Source organism: Podarcis liolepis (assembly GCF_965112155.1).
Source record: "Podarcis liolepis genome assembly, chromosome: Z".
Classification (NCBI taxonomy): domain Eukaryota; kingdom Metazoa; phylum Chordata; class Lepidosauria; order Squamata; family Lacertidae; genus Podarcis; species Podarcis liolepis.
The window spans coordinates 3,236,582-3,253,200 of record NC_139570.1 but is presented as its reverse complement, the minus strand read 5'-3'; the positions used below and the strand labels follow the sequence as shown (position 1 = coordinate 3,253,200).

The following is a 16,619-nucleotide window of genomic DNA, read 5'->3' as shown; positions in this document are numbered from 1 at the left end:
TACAAAATATAAAAACCAGTTACCCAGAAATTAAAATGTAAATATTCATAGTTAAAATGCACAATAAAGCACTCCCATTAAAACACCAAACATTCATAATTAAAATGCACGATAAAGCAATACAGCAATTAAAACAGGAGGTTCACATCACATTGATTTTGTGTTTTGATGTATCTGTTTACATGGTTTTGGAATTGTTGCATTTAATGGTTTGCATTGTATGAATTGTTCTGCAATTTTTTTCTGATGGAAGACCAATATATAAATGAAATATACACTCATGAAACTCTACCATGTCACTGTGTGGTGGCAAGTATTACAATATATACCTACCTCACAGGATTGTCGTGAGGGATAAATAAGGTAAGGAGAAAAGCCAGGTATGGCACATTTTAATCCCTTGGAGGAAAGGCAGGATAGGAATGTCATCAATCAACCACTGGCTTTCTTTAGAGCCTTTCAGAGACCCATCTGTTCAGACCAGGACTTGAGGAGGAAATGCAAACTCATTTACCCGCCAGCTGTCTTTGGTAGTAGCTCTGCTGGCCTGACATCCTTTTGCAGAGCCTTGCCTGTGTGGCACTGTGGAAGGGGCGAATGCATCGCAAAAAGGAGGAGGAGGCAAGACTCTTGCCTATCTGTGACAACCAGTGAGGCTTGATGGCTATGCTGAGCCTGGTGAGACTTTGGCCTTAATGGGGAGGGTGCTCAGCACCCAAGTTTGCTGTTTATGGATTTTATTCTGCAACAGATTGGGTTCCCAGCAATGATCTTCCCAGTTCGATGAAGGCGGTATCAAACACTTCTTTTAAAAAATGGTGATCTATCATTTCTCTTCAGATCTGGAGGTAGGAGAAAGTCCAATTTGGAGTCGTCTTTTTTTGCATCCAGAATTTAATCTTTGCTAGTTTATGTAAGACAGTTGAAACGGAATACAGACACACTCTCTACCATGGGAGACAGTAATGGGCACCAACTCTGATGCCTTTGAAAGGGAATCAGACAAATTCATGGAGGAGAGAGCTATTGAAGGCTATGCTCTGCCTCCACATGTAGAGGCAAGTAATGCTTCTGAATCCCAGTTATTGGAAGCAACTGGAGGGGAAGGCATCTGCAAGAACAGAATGCTTGGCTAGATGGGTCATTGGTTGAATCCAGCAGGCTCTTCCTATGTCCTTATGTCCTGAAAGAATGCAAAGTGACTATTCGATGGGGCTGATGAGAGTTGTAGCCCAAAATATCTGGAGGGTATCATGTTGGGTAAGGCTGGCATAAACCTTGTACAGTGGGAGATACTTCAATGCAGTTGGGTGGAGTTTTGCATTTCAATTGGGAAAATGTTCAGTTTTGGATTCCTGCTTTCTACAGCACCCATTAAGTAACAGGGGGCACAGGACAAACCCCTTGCTTTAGCTAGGTCACAAAGTTTCTTTACAATTAAAAGGTGCTCTGGGAATGATAGCAACAATGGAAAGTTAACAAATACTGGGCTATATAAAAATTGCTCACTTACCAAATTGAATATCTTAGTCACTCAATTGGTAATTGGAAGGTATTTATCACCCTCTTTTTTGGTTATCACAGCTTCCCTTCCTCCATCTGCCTCATCTGCATTATTTATGATACTGGCTTTATACCACTTTAAACAGCCATGGCTTCCCTCTTAGATTCCTGGGAAATGTAGTCTGTTATGAAGTGGTTAAAAAGGTAAAGGGACCCCTGACCATTAAGTCCAGTCGTGACCGAATCTGGGGTTGCGGCGCTCATCTCGCTTTATTGGCCGAGGGAGCCGGTGTACAACTTCCAGGTCATGTGGCCAGCATGACTAAGCCGCTTCTGGCGAACCAGAGCAGCGCACAGAAATGCCGTTGACCTTCCCGCCGGAGCGGTACCTATTCATCTACTTGCACTTTGACGTGCTTTCAAACTGCTAGGTTGGCAGGAGCAGGGACCGAACAACGGGAGCTCACCCCGTCGCGGGGATTCGAACCGCTGACCTTCTGATCGACAAGTCCTAGGCTCTGTGGTTTAAGTGGTTAGGAGGCACTTATTCTCTACCACAGCTACAGTTCCCAGAGCTCCTTGGAAAGAGGGATTGGCTTTTATGCCACTCTGGAAATTGTAGATCTATGAAAGCAGTAGGTGTCTCCTAACCATTCTCAGCACCCTTAACAAACTATAGTTCCCAGAATTCTTTTCAGGGAAGCCATGACTGTTTAAAGTGTTTTTTATACTGTTTTAAATGTGTAGTGCAGATAGGGACTTAGCCAAAGGGTTTCAATTTCTGGTGTTCAGTCTGGTTTGTGTTGTGCTTATGTTGACATGCTTTGATAAGGGTTAGGGTAAATGCATGCCGGAGCTGTGTTGGGGTCTCAGATGAGCAACTGTTAAGTTGAGGCTTACATCCCTGCAATTGTGCCTCTCAGATATTCTGTTGCAATGCGTTGCTTGACAAGGGGTGGTTGATGGCTGCAATGATCCAAGAATTTAGTCGAGAGAGAGAGAGAGAGAGAGAGAGAGAGAGAGAGCGCTTTGTGCAAGGAATGCAATAAGAACAGGCTGACCTGGCAACATTCTCCATATCTGATGCATCAATTCCCTCTCCAAAGTTTGCTTGGAAATTCAATTCTTCTCTAATTCTTCTTCTTCTTCCTCCTCCTTTCCCTGATTTTTGCTGTGAAGGCTTGCTCTAGAAAGAGTTTGCACTGCTGCCTCAGCTCAGTGGTACAGCTTGGTGTGTGAATGCAAAAGACCCCATGTTCAGTTTCTCACCTTTCTAGATAGAACAACACTGATAGCCTCTAATTTGACCCTGGCATCTTTTTGGTGCCAGTGGCACCTTTGCTGATCTGTGGTATACACACCCTTGAGCTTCTGTGCTCTGCACAGCTGGAGGCTGCATGCTTCTGAATACCCTTTGCTAGATGCTACAGGAAGGGAGAGTGCTCCTGTGCTTGGATCCTGCTTATGAGGTTTCCACCAGCATCTGGTTGGTCTCTATAAGAACAGGATAATAATAATAAATAAATAATAAACCTTTATTGTCACTACACCACCTGTGTGCAGTGAAATTAAACAAGCCCTCCCCCCCCCCCACATACATTCAGTCTTGTTCACGCTCTGTGTGCTTGTCAGAAGTCAATTGCACCACTATTTTTTTCCCATTCAGCAGCCCAACAGCCCACGGATAAAAACTGTTCTTTAACCTATTGGTGCGACTAACTATACTTCTGTATCTCCTGCCTGAAGGTAGGAGACTAAAGAGGTTCCGGCCAGGATGTGAGTCATCCCTATGAATTTTCCTCGCTCTCCTGAGGCAGCGGTCTCATGTGATGTCATCTAGCGAACTCAGAAGACAGCCCATGATGTCATGTGCTGTATTCGCCACCCTCTGTAGGGACTTCCTGTCCGTGGCTGTCAAACCAGCGTACCACACTGTAATACAGTATGAAAGGACACTTTCTGTTGTGAACTGGTAGAAGGAGATCATCAATTTTTGTTTGACATTGTTCTTTCGCAAGACCCTGAGGAAATAGAGTCTCGGGTGGGCCTTCCTAACCATCTGGGTTGTATTGAGGTAAACTCCCAGGAATTTAAAGGAATGGACCATCTGAAGACAGGAGTTTTCAGGGGAGTTTTAAATGTGTGATGTTGTAATTTTGCTTTTTTTGTTGTTGGGAGCTGCCCAGAGTGGCTGGTGCAACCCACTCAGATGAGTGGCATATAAATTACTATTTTGTTATTATTACAGATGGCCTGATCCAGCTGCAGGGCCCTTCTGATGTTCTTATGATCTTGTGGATCTGGGACTCCAATTTGAGAGTGGTGGAGAACACCAGTTTGGCCCAAGTCTTACAGTTCTCATTAGTCTTTAACCTCGCCCCCAAGTTGCTGAGGAAGGGGTGGGATAAAAATGTAGCAGTGGTAATAGTAATATTCATTCACCCAGGGTAGGTCTTCTGTTCTTTTAACAGCTGCCCAACAGGCAAATGTTCACCAAGTGCTTCTTTTCATTCTTGTGGAGATGTATCAATGAGTAAAGCTCTTCTTACATATCTGCCTGGCTGAAAGGCAGAGGGGTTTTACAAGTGGCAGGCTAATGGTGTAAATATTGGAGAGCAGGAAACCACTGGGCTTCCTGTGCAGCTGCCTGGCTTGGATCCAGAGTTGTGTGTGTGTGTGTGTGTGTGTGTGTGTGTGTGTGTGTGTGTCATTGTTGGAAGGCCTATGAACCTTATCAGTCCTCCCCAGTGGCCACTTGCCATCTCCCTGTCAGCTAGCCAGGAGGTGACTCAGGAAATGCTTTCAACGTTTGAGCCAGGAATTGAAAATTGGGTGTGCCTTCCATGTAATTGCTAGGGTAGCTTTTTTGTTTTTGTAGAAACTTCAAATTCTGTGCCAGGAAACTTCCATTGTGGCTTCTGAGGCCGGTCTAGAGAAGCCTGATGGGCTGGTGGAAGCTGTGGTCCAAAACATCTGAAGGGCACTGGCTGCAAAAAGGCTGCAATAGGCAATACAGTGGTACCTCGGTTTAAGAACAGCCCTCACACACAAAGTAGTGTCCTGGTTTGTGAACTTTACCTCAGTCTAAGAACGGAAGCCGAATGGTGGAAGGGCACTGGCAGCAGGAGGCCTCATTAGGGAAATTGTGCCTCGGTTTAAGAACAGTTTCAGTTTAAGAACAGACTTCCGGAACGGATTAAGTTCATAAACCAAGGTACCACTGGACTGAATTCAAGAGGTGTAGGAAAGCCTTGAGGGGAGGATACAGTTGCCCCACACTCCCTAGTCTCTTGGAACAAGAGCAGCTGTACTGGGGAAGAAGTGTGCCAAATACTTGGGGGTTCTCCCCCATTGCTGTGCTCCTTTCCCTTTGATACACCAAATTTTTAATATATATTTTTTGGCACAAGTCTTCTTTTAAAGATAAAGAACCATATGAGCAGGGAGAGCCTTATAGCTGCCTGTCGAAACTTAGCACCGGGACAAGAAACAGAGCAGGCGCATAGGCAGCTTGGTCACACACACACACACACACACACACACACACCGCTGCCCCCGTACTGATGTTCACTGAAGCCACAATATGAACTGCTGAAGAAGCTCTTTGACACCTGGGATGTGTGTTTCTAGAGCCCATCCTATTCCTGTGGGTGTAATCTGTTTTAGCTTTATTTGATTCTGAATTATAAAGCATTGTAATTTGCCCTGAGACCCTCCTAGTGAAGGGTAGGTAATCATCCTCATCATGTGTCTTCTGCTAGTATTATTTGAACACTATTATTCTCCCACCCATCCCATACTTTCCCTCTTCTTTAATTTAATTTTCTCTCTCTTTTCCTTTCCTGCAAATATATAGGTACAGATGTATATTATAGGAATATATAGGAATATCGATTTAAACAGAGTATTTTCTCTCTTTCTAAAAATGCATCTATCCATATAAATAACAACAACAACAACAACTTATTTATATCCCGCCCTCCCCAGCCGAAGCCGGGCTCAGAGTGGCTAACAACAATAAAGTAACACAGCATTCTAAAATCAATTCATTCTAAAATCAATTCAGAATCAAATTAATGGCAACCACACAGGTGCATGTGATGAAAACTGTGCAAACTTTTTCGGGGGGGGGGAGTGTTTCCTATTTCTGGCCAATGGAGAAGCAACCAAGCTAAGTTCTTGGTTATTTGGTGTTTGTTTCTAAGAAAGTTATTGCTAGGGAAGAAGCTGCTTTGTGGAGGGATGTGTGTGTGTATGTGTTTGTGTGTGTGTGTGTGTGTGAGAGAGAGAGAGAGAGAGAGAGAGAGACTTCTCTGACACACAGCAGGCTGTTCTGCTTTCATTGTGTACCTAGAGGGAGAAAACCACCCTCTTTATTTCTTTATCTACTTTATATTTATTAAACATATGTGCAAGAGAGTTGGGGAGGAACATGAGTGAAAGGATGGCACCCCCCCTTCCCTGTGCCTAGGGGAACTTCACTGTATGCACAAATTGTTCCTGACAGCGGGAGCCTGTACTCAAAAGTGCTGGAACGCAAACAACTTAAATATTCCTCCCCTGGCTGAATGTCTTTGCCGCATTTCCCCAAGCAGGTTGGAAAAATGTGAACAGATGGTGCAGATTGGGTTGTGGTGCACAGGGGTTGCCTTGTACCAAGCCTGGGGTGTTGCTGTGCCAATTCTCTACCCCTCGCCACACCCTGCAACATCCTCTGCCACTCCAAACTGCCTCCCATGCTGAGGTGAAGCTGGGTGGGTTACAGCCAGGGATGGAAGGTGCTGTCAGTTTTGGTTCTCTCTGTTTCACATATTTCCAATCTTAAATTCAAGTTTCTTCAGCAACTTGTGCTTTCTTTCTTTCCTTTTCCGTGCGAATTTTTGCCTGCTGTTTCATATAAGATACATTTTCCAAGCAATTTATTCCTAATGCAATGCATTTTTGCATGTTGGTTTCACCAATGCATTCGTTTTTATGAATATTCCACCCCATGCCCCATGAAAGCGTGCTTTGGTTGGAAAATTGCATCACAAAATTCACTCTTTTTATTATTTATACTTTTCAAGTTTATACATCTCACTAATTTTACAATCATTTTGACATTTCATAGCTTGACTTCCTTCCCCCTCTTTCTGTGGTCCCTTAAATTTACTTTTAATATCGTCTTCATATCCAAATTATCTTAATTTACTCATTTATTCATCTTCTTTAAATACATACCCTTATGAAGAAGCAGCAGCAACAGCCTACAGCACAAATTTCACTCTTGTGCTTGGGCCCTGCTTGTGGGTTTCCATGGACATCTGGCTGGCCAGTGTGAGAAACAAGGCACTGGCCTAAATTAGCAAGGCTCTTCTCAGGTTCTTATGGGACAAAACCAGAATGAGTTGACTCTGTGCATCATTGGCTATACCTCTCATTGGCTGCAATTCCATCTGCTGTTGGTCACCCTTCTTCTGCTTTACCAGTCCCAATGGGCACTAGGTATCATGACCTTCATGTTCCTAGGAGTGATGGAGCTGAATGCCCAGAACAAACCTCTGGATATGTCTTTCACCCTGTGGGGCCACACAGGAGCCACACAGTACCAGAGAGACCATGCAGGGATCTTTCTTGTCTCAAGAAGGCAAAAGATTCTCTGTTGATGTGGCCTCCTTTCTTGTGATTGGCAGCTGCGAGTGGCATATGGTTGGCCATAATTGATATGGGCATTTCTTGCATGTACTTCTGAACTTCTTGCTGCCTTCACCTCTGGTCTATGGGCACGGCTTGTTGACTTTGTGAAGAAGTTGAGTGGGGGAGGGTTGGGAGGGGGAGCTCGGAGTACTGTAAATCTCCTACACAGTGTGGGCTGCATGAGCAGCTTCTGAGCAGATGGCACGTCAATATAGCACACAAGGGCATATCCTTTGAATCTGTAAGAAATGCAAGGCAAGCTGAAATCTTCTTGGCAGAAGAGCAAATTTGGAGGGGTTTGATGGAAGAGCTATTTCTGGAGGAGTTTGCTCAGAAGGAAGGGCTTAAGAAAACAACCCCCCCTCCAAACTATTGGATCAGATCAAGGATCATGCTTGCTAGCACTGAAACTTAAGACGATCCTGCTGGATCAGGCCAATGGCCCATCTAGTCCAGCATCCTGTTCTCACAGGGGCCAACCATGCGTTTCTGGGAAACCCATAAGCAGGACCCAAGCACAAGAGCCCTCTCTCCTTCTATCGTTTCCAGCAAATGGCATTCCAAAGTACTACTGCCAGCTTCTCATTGTGCTTCTGAAGAGGCATCCTTGGAAAGCCCATAAGCAGAGCGATAAAAGCAACGACACCTTCCCCACTGCTAGTTCCCGTCACCTGATCTTCAGAGGCAAACTTAATGAGGCTTAATTTAATTTCTTGTGACTAATAGCTGCTCACGTTTCTCCTCCTCCTCCAAGACTGAAGTTCTACCCTTCTTTAAAAAAATAGTTTTTGTTAAAGGTTTTTTTGTGTTATAAAACAAACAAATGAACAGGGGAAATTACATTTGTATAGCATCTCCATTTTTTATTCGTAGAATCTTTTTCACAGTTCGTATACATTATGTATGAGACACTATCATACTAGACGTCATGCAGTTGGGGGGAAACAGGGAGGGTGAAAGACAGAGCCAGCTGAGTTTGTGGCCAGCACCTCGTCCTATGGCGGTGAGTTCCACAGTTTTAACCATGCATTTTGTGAATAAGTCTTTTCTTCTGACAGTCTTGAATCTTTTCTAGTTGATTTCTGTTGCAGAAAGGTTACCCCATACCCTCCAACATTTCTCCGGTGAAAATAGGGCTATCCTATTCAACAACAACAACAACAACAACAACAACAACAACAACAATAACAACAGCAACAAATATTTTATTATTTACACCCTTCCAACTCTACAGTTCTATGATTATATGACCTAGAGATCTGCCTGTAGACTGCTTTACTTCCCCTGGTGGTGTCAGACAGTTCCAGTATAGACCACCCGTACTGTCCCCATAATTCCAATGGGCAGAGTTCTGGGCTCTGCTTGTTGAAGGGAAGTTTCTCGGTTTGTTTTGACTTCCATGGCAGAGAGGATGTTTCTAGAGCTTGGATGGCAAGAGGCAAAAGTTGTTGAGAACAAGGTAGCCAGCACCCTGTCTTTAGGGCATCGGTTTTCCACTAAAACCCCCCCACAAAGCTTTGGATGATGGGTTGGCACCGTGAAGCAGTTTGCTTGGGAGCAGAATTGATGCCAGATTGGCAAAGATCCTTCCTGTGTCTCTGTCTGTCCCCCCTCCTTTTCTGAGTGCTGAATCACAGACACCCTGCCTACACAGGGGAGGTCTTGTCTCACTGCATCATGTCCCACTTGGAGAGTGATATCTGTTCTTGTCCCTGGAAGCAACTGCTCTTGGTAGCTCTGTGAAGATTTCCTTTGCTGGATTATGAGATGATATTTATAAAGGAGCGTTTTGAATCTTTCATGCATCCTGAGTCAAGCTGGATGGGGGGGGCAGCCGGGGGTGGTGGTGCAAAGCCTTGGCTGGGGAGATAAAAATGCTTCCATTGACAAGTGCTGAAATGAAAGGGATTGACAGAAGCCAATACTGTGTGTGTGATTCACTCTAGTTTGCTGGAATTTTGCACCAAGTCTTCACAGGTAACTTGCAACTTGCATGGGGGTTACATTCTGAGGATTGCATGTAAAGCCAAAGTCAACCTGGAGAACAACCCTGGAACTACCCTGGTGAAACTATCCCTACCTTTCTGAAGCCTGTAGTTGGCATGCCAAGCAGGTCTTGCCCCCACCCCCTATGCCAGGCAGAGAGCTTTTAATGAGGTTTGTAAGGACCTTTCTATGAAGTTTTGGGACTCTTGTCACAAGAGCTTCCCAAAGTCTTTTAAGCAGGTCTGAGAACTTAAAAGCTCTTTCCATGCCAGTAAAATAATGCACAAAATAGTTTTTAAACTCTCTGCCTTCTGTGCAATTAGTCTGTGTGATTTCAGCTGGCTGGTTGCCAAATGTGAAAGCTGAAATCACGCAAGTTGAATGCATGTCATTTGAGAATTATTTGTATTTTTCATCAGATAAAGTGCTACCACTCTGTGCCTCAGAACTAGACATGCTGTTTTGGCATGTCTTCAGATTTCTCTCTGTTGGCTCTGGATCTCAGGGGTCAAATGACATGTAACACCTGTCATGTTTCAAACAAGCCTGCTGAACCTGACTGCTTTCATTGGAGAGAAAGCAGCCATGGACACACCCACTGACCTGGAATCCATTGTGGGTTTTCTGCTAAAGATTGCCCTCTCCCCCCACCATCCTACTTAGCTGCTATTTGGTCCTAAGGATGGTGTTTGCCATAAGCAGTCCTTGTGGCGCTGGAGTTCAAAAACTAATGGGTCCTAATCTAGATTGGAGCTGGAGTTCTCAAGTGTTACACACACAGCACCTAGTTAAACTATAGAATTCACTCTCATGAGAAGCCGTGGTGGACACCAACTTGCATGGCTTTAAAAGAATATCAAACAAATTGATGGAGGAAAAGGCTATAAATAGCTACCAGTCATGAGAACTGTGAGAACAGGATGGTGGTCTAAATGGGCCATTGGCCTGGTCCAGCAGGCTCTTCTGATGTACTTCTGATGCACTGGCTTTGGAATACAATGGCAGTAGGAGAAGGGATGCAGTGACAGCTCTGCTCTTCCTCCACTGTCGGGGGCTGTGTGCCTCTGAAAACCAGTAGCTGTGAATTGCAAGCTGGCGGAATTGCTGTTGCGCTCAGGTCCTGCTTGTAGGTTTCCCACAGGCATCTGATTGGCCACTGTGAGAACAGGATGTTGGGCTGCCTGGCCCACCAGGGATTGTCTTATGGGCTGCTATACCCCCATGCAGAAGGCTGGTTTAAGACATAGGGAACAACATTAACCTGAGTCAGACCATCCGTTCATCTAGTTAAGGATTGCCTCTGAATACCAGGTGCTGGGAGTTACTGGTGGGGAGTGCGCTGGTCCTGCTTTTGGGCTTCCCAGAAGAGACATCTGGTTGGGCACTGTGAGGACAGGATGCTGGGCTAGACAGGGCTTTGGCCTGATCCAACAGGATCCTATAATGTTCTTAAGTGCTATGCATTTTGTCTGGATTCAACACGGCAGACGTGCACGCAGAGTCATTCCTTGAACCAGAGCCAAGCCTTAGTGCTGAGCATGGCCTGGTAAATTTGTTTAGTGGAGAAAGTGGAGCTCGGCAGTACAGTGGGACTCCTTCCCATCCACATCCTGCTTCCAGGGCTGGGTCGCTTCCACCATGTGGAGAGAATCTGGCTCAGTCGGTGATATGCTGAGTATAATTAAAGAGGCCCACTGCTTGGAGCAGAAGCAACTTGGAAGCATTAATGCAAGAAATGCTGTTCATTATCAGAAAGTCTGCTTAAGTGTTTGTCATTAATTGCCTGGTCTGTTGCCACCTTCTGACTAGCCCAAGCTCATGTCCTGATGCCGCCATTGCCTGCAGGTGAAGTCAGCCCATGTGTGTTTTGGTTTCGATCCAAGGCTGTTAACGCAATTATCTGCATGAGGCAAATTGGATAAAACTGGTTGCTGTCCTTGCTGGAACCGGAAAAATGCAGAAAGGGTGGCTTCAATGAAGGGGCTGTGAGTTTATAGAGGGGACAGCTGTAACTCAATGGACATTCTGCTGGCCATGCTCTCCTCACAAAAGATCACTGGTAGAGCACCTGCCTTGCAAGCCAATAGTCTCAGGTTCAGTCTCTGGAATCTCCAGGCAGAGTTTGAAAAGAGCCACTTCAAGTCAGTGTAGACAATACAGCTAGATAGTCCAATGGCTGAACTCAGTATAACTCAGCTTCCTGTGTCTCTTACTAAGGCAAAATATTTTTTGTTTGTTTGTAAGCAGTGAGCTGGTGTCTAGTGTTAACAGTCATGTATTGGAGCCAGAGCAGTATAGCGGTTTCAGTACTGGACTAAGGCCATGGGAGATCTGGGTTCAAATGCCTACTTGACCATGAAGTTCACTGGATGACCTTAGGCCGGTCATATCTCTCAGACTAACCTGTCTTGCAGGATTGATGTGAGGATAAAATGGAGAGGGTGGGGGAAATTATGAAGAAGAAGAAGAAGAAGAGGAGGAGGAGGAGGAGGAGTTTGGATAATTCTTCTCCTTTCCCTTCCTCCCCCACAACAAACACTCTGTGAGGTGAGTGGGGCTGAGAGACTTCAAAGAAGTGTGACTGGCCCAAGGTCACCCAGCAGCTGCATGTGGAGGAGCGGAGACACGAACCCGGTTCACCAGATTACAAGTCTACCGCTCTTAACCACTACACCACACTAGCTCCTTGGGCAAAAGGCAGGATAAAATATATAAATATATTTGAGCTCCTTGGGGGGAAAAGGTGGGATATAAATGTAAATAATATTTATCATCATCATCATCATTATTAACAATAAAAAAAACTTTCAATGGGTGTTAGTCATGATGGCTGTATTTTGGGGATGGGAAACGTGTAGCCATCCAGACTAGAGATGGGGGAAAGTCTGATTGTGTTCCCCATTTAATGGGGAGCTCACCTACCGAATCGCCCTTTCCAAAACAGTTTGTGAATTCTTTTTTGAAAATGTTCATTCTTCACCACACATATTTGCAACGCATTTTTCACAAAATAATGCATATCTGCATGTTATTTTCACTAATATATGCACCTTTATGCACACTTTACCTAGCATGAAATATTTTTTCCCCCTGCCCATTGCTTGGCTGGAGAACCACACTGCAAAATTCAGAGAAGTTTGACTTTAGAAGGCTGACCAAGTTTTGGTTTGCATATTGCTTCAGAGTTTTGAGAATTTGCCTCCAAATGTGAACTTCAGCAGATTTTTCTCCTATGCCTAACTATGACTTTTGCCATCATGGCCAGCCTACTCATGAGGCAAGGAGAGGAGACCACCTCGGGTAGCAGGATACACAGGGGCAGCAGATCTGGCTTCCAAGGAAGGCAGTTTGGCGAATACAAGGTGCTGTGGATCTCTTCCCACCCTTGTTCCTGATGTAGATTTTCATTCACGCCGTCTTGCTTGGTTGGGGAGGGCAGCCCTTTGTGGTTTGCCCAATGTTTTGGCCAGTGCTGTTTTTCTAGAAACCCCTTCCTTCTCAGCATCAGAGTTGGATTATGCAAAATGACCAAATGTGTGCAAATTAGCTTGATGTTCTAAATGTATTCAAGTTGCAGATTCCAGCATTTCTTGTTGGAGAATGTGAGTAACCCCAGCATGGAAGTTTTTTTGGGGTTTTTAAGACCAGAGTCTGCATCACAGGCAGCTTGCCCATCTATAAATTGAGCAGGAAACTAAATCTTTAATTCTCCCAGCCCCCTAGTGTCTTCAAAACACTCATCTTTGCAGGAGCAACTTAGATTCAGTCTTGCTAACATCCAAATCTCTCCATCCTTATTTTTGTGCTGAGGTAACCAAGGAGACGAAGCACTACGATTATTTTATAGTAAGCAATAAAAAGAGCTTTTAATTGTTTCTCACACTTTTAAGAGTTCCCAAGCCTGCATTTGGTGAAATAGTGAATTAGTCTCTCTCTCTCCTTGTAGGTTTAGAGGAGGGTAAAATATGAATTGCTCATGAAATGATTCTCTTTGTTTCGAAGGCAGCTGTCAACCTTGCAGGTTTTTAAGATTGTCTCTGTTAACTGACATGTGTAGAACAGAAGTTTTGAAAGTTAACAGTTCAGGTTCCCCAGACATGAGAGGAGTTCAACAATTTGCTCTCATGTGTTCCCAGTTGCGTCAGTGTGTGAGACACACAGTTGAATCCCCACAACACCATGTCCATTGTGAAGCAGAAGTGTGTGACCCTAAGGACAAGCAAATCTGTCAATTTTAACTTCCCATGGCTTTTTAAAAAAAATTATATAATCATTTTTTCGATACAAACAGCAACCACAAAAGATACATACAACAAAAACCATAATAACAATAATAACACAATTTGACAATTCAGATTTGAATACACTGATATACCTATGACTACACCTTTTTTCACAATATTTTCCCACCTCTCTCCTCCCAGTGAGAGAGCCAGTGTAGTGTAGTGGTTAAGAGCAGTAGTCTCGTAATCTGGTGAACCGGGTTCGTGTCTCCGCTCCTCCACTTGCAGCTGCTGGGTGACCTTGGGCCAGTCACACTTCTCTGAAGTCTCTCAGCCCCACTCACCTCACAGAGGGTTTGTTGTGGGGGAGGAAGGGAAAAGGAGATTGTTAGTCACTTTGAGACTCCTGAAGGGGAGTGAAAGGCGGGATATCAAGTCCAAACTCTTCTTCTTCTTCTCCCCCTACTTCCCATAACTATCGCTTAAATATTCGTTCCAAATTTCTTTGTACAGTGGTACCTTGGGTTAAGAACTTAATTCGTTCTGAAGGTCCGTTCTTAATCTGAAACTGTTCTTAACCTGAAGCACCTTAACCCAGGTACTATTTCTGGGTTAGCGGAGTCTGTAACCTGAAGCGTCTGTAACCCAAGGTACCACTGTATTTATCCATTCTTATTTTGCATCAACATGCAATTCGTTTGTATGTAGCTAATCTGTCCATATTGTTAATCCATGTGATCAATGGAATCTTTTTGCGTCTCTTCCAATTCATCAAAACAAGGTGGTTTTTTTTGCTTCTAGTACAGCACAGTACATCCATTTTTTTGACCCCTTGAAATCTCCCACATTTCTGGAATATAATTTAGAATTCAATTCAGTTTCCCTAAATAACAATTTCTTTTTATTACTCTTGCTATAAATATCCTCACCTCGCACCAAAATGATCTTATCGAGCAGTTAATCAACATATGTACTAAGTTCTCATTTTTACTCCCACATCTCCAGCCGGTGTCTGCACTTGTTATTTTCAGCTCTATCTGCTGATGGATGGCCACACTGACTCGGCCCCGAACACACTGACCAGATGCTTGGAAGCTGTGGCTGGATGGTTTCGTGGGAGCCGATTGAAACTAAATCCTTCAAAGACAGAGGTCCTCTGGCTGGGTCGGGATGGCATGGGGATGAGGGACCAACTCCTTTCTCTTGCGGGGGCCCAATTAGTGCCATTGCCTTCTGTTAAGAGTTTGGGTGTAATCCTTGACGCCTCCCTTTCCATGGAGGCGCTGGTTACAGCAACAGCCAAGGCGACATTTTTCCACCTTCGCCGCATCAAGCAGTTGGTCCCTTACCTTTCCTGCCCCGACCTGGCCACAGTGATCCATGCGACGGTGATCTCCAGGCTTGACTACTGTAATTCGCTCTACGTGGGGCTGCCCTTGAAGCTGTCCCAGAAACTCCAGCGGGTGCAGAATGCTGCAGCGAGGCTCCTCACAGGGTCTCTGCCATGGGAGCATATTCACCCAGTGCTTTTCCAGCTGCACTGGCTCCCGGAGGAGTACAGGGTCAGATTTAAGGTGCTGCTTTTGACCTCTAAAGCCCTTCACGGCCTAGGACCCTCGTACCTACGGGACCGCCTCTCCCGGTATGCCCCACGGAGGACCTCAAGGTCCATAAATAGCAACACCCTAGTGGTCTCAGGCCCTAAGGAAGTTAGATTGGCTTCAACCAGAGCCAGGGCCTTTTCAACACTGGCTCCGGCCTGGTGGAACGCTCTGTCTCATGAGACCAGGGCCCTGCAGGATCTGATTTCTTTCCGCAGGGCCTGTAAGACAGAGTTGTCTGCCTGGCCTTTGGCTTGGAGCCAATTTGATTCCCTCCCCCTCTTTCTTTTTCCTTTTTCCTTTTCTCCTCCTGTGACGAGGCTGCATTTTAATATTTTAATGTTTCAATATTTTAATGTTGTATTTTAATCTTGTTTTTAGTTGTATTCATTCAACTTGTTTTTATTATTGCTTGTTAGCCGTCCTTAGCCTGGCCTTGGCTGGGGAGGGCGGGCTATAAATAAAATAATAATAATAATAATAATAATAATAATAATAATAATAATAATAATAATTATCATAATTATCATAATCATCATCTTCTGGTATGGTTTTGCTGGAGTCTAGTAGACTCTGAATATTATTTTCTATTGAGTAAGTCTTAGTCTTAGATCCATAGAGGCTATTTCTGTTGATTTTATACTTGACTCCCATATATCATTTGTTATCTGGAGCCCCAACTCTTCACTCCATTTTTGCCTATCATATTCTAAATCATATTTTGTCCTGCTGAGTAGGGTTTTATATAGTGCACGTGTAGAGTTTTTTGTTGCAGAGATTAAATCTTGTAGCAGCAAGGGTGTTTCCGATGCTGCTATAGCGTCTGGGCCAAACTGCCTTTCCAACGTATGTTTCAGTTGGATGTATTGCCATTGTGTTTCACTGGTTAATCCATACTTTATATTCAAAGTCTTATATTCCACAAATTTGTAATTTTCATCAATTAATTATTTCAATGTCAAAATACCTTTTTTATCCAATTTTGCCAAATTATTACTTGATTTCCAATTTATAATTTTGGGTTGGCCCATATTGTTAATTTCTCATGGTGATAGGGATCATCCTTATTATTTTATTTATATTCATCCAAATTTTTATAGGTGCTTGAATAGTCTCAAGGATAATAGAATATTTCATACAACTGGAGCCGAGTGTAGTATATTCCTACAAGAAGTTCAAAGAAACTATGTTCAAGAGTAGCCCTGCTTGGTCTCCTGATTGCTCTCCAACAATTAGTCTTACTCAGCAGTTAGGCCTGGTGAAACAGTTCCAGATTTGGGAGCCCAAAGCCGCCTTCCTTAGCTGGAAGTTGCATTTTATGTAGTGATATTTTTGGTGGCTTTGTACCCCACAGGCACAATCTAAATAGTTGATTTATATTTTGGAAGTATAATTTGGGGATATATATTGGTAATCATCTAAGAATATATAAAAGCTTTGGTACAACATTCATTTTGAGGACATTAACCTTTCCCCAAAGGGAGAGGTTTAGAGGTCCCCACCTTTCAATATCAAAAGAAATCTCAGACACCCATGGATGACTTTTCATTTTTCCACTTTCCTGTTTTCCACATTTCCACATCAGTTTCCTTAAAAAAATAAAAAAAGCTTCCCCATGACTATTCTTCAG

The 16,619-nt window shown here is 44.0% G+C and overlaps 1 protein-coding gene across 12 annotated transcripts in view; it reads left to right on the top strand.

The window, feature by feature from the left end:
- The window catches only part of HTR2C (5-hydroxytryptamine receptor 2C), a 248,232-nt gene that overhangs the window by 109,537 nt on the left and 122,076 nt on the right, over positions 1–16,619 (top strand). The window contains exon 1 of one of the 12 annotated variants that reach the window (XM_083486477.1): positions 561–678. The exons of the other annotated variants lie outside the window; for them this stretch is intronic. The gene's annotated coding sequence lies outside the window, so the exon portion shown is untranslated. Of the gene's footprint in view, positions 1–560; positions 679–16,619 lie in introns of those variants that run through there. 12 annotated transcript variants of the gene reach the window in all.